A 5,652-nucleotide genomic window follows, 5' to 3' on the forward strand; every position below is an offset into this window, starting at 1 on the left:
GTAAACTACAAAAATATAAATAAATAGACCTTTTACAAAAGGCAAAAAAAGAGTCTGCTTCCTGAAAGTAACACCAGTAGCACAGACACTGAGATCGACAATTAATAAAAGGGTCCTCCTCAAACTGTGAAGTTTCTGTAATGAAAGGGACACAGTCAACAAGACAATATGGCTGCCCAGAGAATGGGAAAAGATCTTCATCAAACAGAGTGCTGATTTTTAAAATATACAAAGAACTCAAGAAGCTATTCACCAAAACATCAAAAATTCAATTAAAAAGTGGGGTTCATAACTAAATAGAGAATTCTCAATAGGGGAATACAAAATGGTTGAAAGACACTTAAGAAAGTGTTCAACATCCTTAGCCATCATAGAAATGCAAATCCAAACAACTCATAGATACACCAGTCAGAATGGTTAAAATCAAAAACACCAAAGACAGTGTGTGATGGAGAGGATGTGAAGAAAGGGGAACACTCCTCCATTGCTGGTTGGCGTGCAAACTCAAACAGCCACTTTGGAAATCCATATGGTGGTTTCTCATGAAAATGGGAATAAGTCTAACTAATGATCCAGCAATTCCACTCTTGGACATATACCCAAAGGATGCACATTTATTTAACAAGGACATATGTTCAACTATGTTTATAGCAGGATTTTTTGTAATAACCAGAATCTGGAAGCAACCTAGATGCCATTCAAGAGATGAATTGATGGAAAAAATGTGGTATAATTTACACAATGGCATATTACTCAGTAGAAAAAACACCAAAATCATGAAATTCACATGCAAATAGATGGAACTGGAAGAAATAATCCTAGTGAGGTAACTCAGTCACAGAAAGACAAGCATGGTATATACTCACTCATATATGAATATTAGACAGAGCAAAGGATTACCAGCCTACAATCAACACCACCAGAGAAACTAGGAAACAAGGAGGACCCTAAGATAAAAATGCATGTCCCCCTAAAGAAGGAGAAGAGGACAAGAGCCCCTGAGCAAATTAGGAGCTTGAGGGGGTGAGAAGGGGTGAGGTAGAAAAAAGAAAAGAGTAGATGAGGAGGTGGGAACAGGGAGGAGAACAGGAGGGATCTGGAAGACTGAGACAGGGGAGATAAGAGAACAATAAAAAGAGATACTTTAATGGAGGGAGCCAGTAGAGGTTTAAAGAGAAATCTGTCACAGATCCACAGAAATGACACCAAGTAAGAATCTAGGCAGTAGTGGAGATGCCCTTTCCCAATAATGAGATTGATGACTACCTTAATTGCCATCCTAGAGCTTTCATCCAGTAGCTGATGGAAGCAGAAGCAGGCACCCACAGGTAAGCACTGAGCTATACTCCTGGAATCCACTTGTAGAGAGGGAGGAGGGCTGAGTAAATGAGTGAAGACCTTGCTGGAGAAAGCTACAGAACCAGCTGACCTGGATTAGTGAGAGAACAGGGACCACAGTCTTAAAGCTGAGGAACCATCATTGGACTGAACCAAATCCTCTGAATGTGGGTGCCAGTTAGGAGGCCTGAGCAATCTATGGGACCTCTAACAGTGTAACCAGTATTTACCCTTAGTGCACAAATGGACTTTCAGAGCCCATTTCCTATGGAAGGACACTATTTCAACCCAAATACTTGGAGGAGGGCCTAGGCTCTCCCCAAAATGATGTGACAGACTTTGATGAACCTCCTGGAAGGCCTTACTGTCTTTGAGAATCTGTTGCAGGACATGTTGGGGATGTTCTTAGTGGGAGGATGGGATTGAGAAGAAACAGAGGGATTGATATGTAAAATTTTTTTCTCTAAATTAAAAAAAAAAAGACAGGGAAGCTTCAAGCATCAGTGGCTGTCAAAAGGCAGATGACAGAAAAGAAGAGAAAAAGCCATGCGTTTGAGTAAGGGTCCAAGAAAGCACACATATTTTCCACTGAATGATGAAAAATAAGGGTGCTGCAGCTTCTGAAAAAAGGTGAGAAACTCCAGCATATCAGAGAAATTCTGTTTAGGCTTTGGGCCTGAATTTGAAAGAAAGAGACAGAAAGGAAAAATAGTACTTCTTGGACCAGAACTGTGCTCCACGAGTGATGCTGTTAAAAGCCTGGACCAAGACACAACTTCTGGAAAGGAACATAAAAGGATAACTAGTCCCCATCTCTTCTAGCTTGTCTTCAGGTGAATTGGCCTCCCTGGTGGCAGATTCCTGGCTATGTTATTCACAGTACAAATGTGATTGACTCTCAAGGGATGTGCGAATAGTATATATTGTTCTAATCTTTGTTACAAAGCAGAACACTGTGCTTCTATCCAGAGTTATTGCATGATTCTGACTGGGAGGCCTCGGGGAGGGCAGATTTGATGTATTTCTTCTTCTAATTTTAGAAGGGAAATAGGAGATGGAGTCCAGAGCAGATTCAATTGCCTCCAAGTTAAGTAACCACTGTCAAGCTCCCTAGGAATTCAGTGACATGACTCAAAAGTCATCCATTTTCCATGCTTGATTTTGATAGTGGCCATTGCTAAATTACATTAAACCATTTCATAAATATGTCTGACCAGAATGCAGAAAAGAAAGCAAGTTTGAACTCTACTTTTGGTGCCAAATGCATTATATAATGAGGTAAGCACTGGTAATTGTGTTTAGCTCAATAACACTTTTAATTATGGTTGAGCTCTCATTCAGAGTCCATGGATTTTACTGATGCAAAATAAACAGTGGAAAGCTGAGTGAATCCAGCTTCATGGACTTCTATTGCCTAATTAAAGGACAGATACATTGCTTTTCTCATTGTGGCTTCAGGCAAAATAAGTTGTTTGTCTATAGTTTCACAGAGAGAGCCATTTTTGTTTCAAATTTGAGACTAGGATGACATGTTTTGTCTTTATTTCCTTTGCATGTGTATTCTCTTCAACATAAGTACTTGACTAATTTTACTAGGAATAATAAAAAATCAATGTGTAATGCACAGTCAATACAACTCATCAGTTCTGGGTGATTTTTGATCCACAAAGCAGACAATGAAAAGTTGAAGACATTGTTACATTAACTTCATCAAAAATTTTCCATATTACTTCATTGCATTTCCTCAGATAGCATCTCATTTTCATTCTAAAATGAGAAATGGAGTGGAATATGAAAGCACTCCATCTACTGATTGCTTGCCTTCTGGAAACATTTATTTCTTTGGAGAATTTCATCCTTACTTGTTAAGTACATAGTGATAAATTAAATCAATGATATAATAAATTGGAATAAAAAGACTGATTTATGTATATATATATATATGTGTGTGTGTGTGTGTGTGTGTGTGTGTGTTTATACACCATATGTACATGGATACATATATACATGCAAGCATATATATGTGTATATGTGAATTATATATATTCATATATGTGTATATATAATTCATTATCCTTCTAGTTCTTGGGTAAAGGATCATTTCTCAAATTTCTTAAAGAAGTACACCAAAGAAACATAAACTGGTGAAAAGATATCATAGTACTTTGGGCTTTTGGACCACAGGTTTGGGTTTGAGGCATCCTTGCCTAAGACATGTATCTCAATTTCTAGAACTAATAGAGCTCATTAATGCAATCATGTTCTATGCATATTAAATCAGAATAATTATCCATATTTTTAATCACGAGGACAGACAAGCAGGATTTTGATATTGATAGTCTTCTTTAGGGTTTTGTTGTTGTTTTGACTCATATGGGAATCAGAATTTTATCCAGAACTGCCCATTTCCTGAAGCTACTGTGTGCTTACTAAGGATAGAATCACTTTCAAGACATAGAGCAGTGCCAGGAAACCCTTTAGATTGCTGGAGGAAAGTGAACAGCAATATTTTCTGTGAGCATGGAACTAGAGTTAAGCCTACCTAACAAATGTCATTCTTGGATGAATAACAGCACATTTAAGTTCATATGAAAAAAAAAATAAACAACCAAACTTAGTGATTTTTCTAGTTTCTTGGAAGATTCTGTAAACTGTGTACTATGGTTTTACAGACATAGAAGCATCATCCCAGGGTCTGTTTCATGTTAGGGTGTTCTGTGTGTATCACAAATTAACATTTAGGGAGTTTAACTGGGTAGCAATATCAACTGAAAGCGAGATGTTTCTTTTTATATCCTAATTTGTAGATTTTAAAGCAATGTATCATTTTGATGGTGTTTGCTTTTGTACAGAAATGGGCTTTGTTTAAAAATAAATGCCGAGTGCAAGCCAAGAGTGGGAGGTCTGCTCCCAAAGGCAGCTGGGTAAAGGCCCAAGATTGCTTCTCTTACTGTCCCTTCCATGTGAGACCCGGCTGAGACTGTGTCCTTTGTCTGTTTAAAAAGCACACTTGGTCCCCCCCCTTTTTTTTTCTTGCTGGTTTGCTACCTTGTTGAGGTGGACAGGTGTTAGAGTAATGGGGGGGAGTCTTCCTTTGGTGGCAATAAGGAGCCTATGGGGCTTGATGCCCTTGGCCTGCAGAAACTTCTTGCAGGGTGTTCCACTATTGACCGTGTAAGGCTTATTCTTCCACCCCCCAAGAGTGGTCGATCTCTGGAACTAGAAGAGGGCTCTGTTTTTTGTATATGACAAAATCGGAATCCTGGGGAATTTCGAAAAGCACCCAAAAGAACTGATCAAGGGCCCAGTATGGCTTCGAGGCTGGAGAGGAAATGAATTACATCGTTGTATCCGAAAGAAGAAAATGGCTGGAAGCAGAATGTTTGCCGATGACTTATACAACCTTAACAAACGGAACAGCTATCTCTAGAAACACTTTAACCGGCATGGGAAGTATCGCTTGTACAGAGAACTAGGGATTCCGGAAGAGACACACTTGTCACCCTGGAGAAGGGGAACAGGACTTATCCTTTCGAGGAAAGAGCTCAGTGTGCTCCCTGTAATAAAATGGGTCTTTTGGGAATGCGATATGCTTACTGAATGTTCCTCATAATGCTACAACTACTCATTCCTGTAGACTGAAGTCTGTCTCGTCCCTAAGTTGTAGTGTCTTCTATTAAGACCTTACTTATCTACAGTTCAATTTATACTTTTGGTCTGTAAAAGTACAACAATTAGAATCATTTATTGTTGGCACTTTCTGACATTGGCCCTTCATTTTTTTTTTATTGTAAACTTAGAAACAAAAAAAAAGGCTTTCTCGTTCTAGAGAAATATTCTGCCACTGAGCTACCAGGCCTCTTGGAATTGTAATGATGTTGTTTCTAAAGACTGCCTCACCAAAATGAAATGGGAATGTGAAATTACACTTTTGTACTGATCTCATCAAATTAGGTTAATTTCCCTGAATAGAGAAATGTTTGAGAGAATGACCTTGAACTGCATCCAGTTAGAGGATGTTAGACACATCCTCCAACTGGTGTGTTAGAGACCACACCAGTGTTTCTTATGTTCCAGGCAAGCACTCTACCAAGTGTACTAGTCCCTCCTTCTTTTAAAAAAGTTTTTTGGGTGGGGACAGGGTTTCACTAGTTCTGGCTGGGATGTTTCTCTCCCACCAACCATTTCCTCCTGCCTCTGCCTCTGACTTCTGAGTGCTGAGGTAGCTGTGTGTGCCACCACACCTGGATTTTCCCAACTTTTTAATATACCAATTGTCATGTGAGAGCACACGGGATGTGAGGCTGAATTGTT

The 5,652-nt window shown here is 39.0% G+C and overlaps 1 pseudogene; it reads left to right on the forward strand.

Moving 5' to 3' along the window:
• The first annotated feature begins 4,414 nt into the window (after positions 1-4,414).
• LOC100766033 lies at positions 4,415-4,951 on the forward strand (annotated as a pseudogene).
• The last annotated feature ends 701 nt before the right edge of the window (positions 4,952-5,652 follow it).

This window comes from Cricetulus griseus, assembly GCF_003668045.3.
Source record: "Cricetulus griseus strain 17A/GY chromosome 1 unlocalized genomic scaffold, alternate assembly CriGri-PICRH-1.0 chr1_1, whole genome shotgun sequence".
Classification (NCBI taxonomy): domain Eukaryota; kingdom Metazoa; phylum Chordata; class Mammalia; order Rodentia; family Cricetidae; genus Cricetulus; species Cricetulus griseus.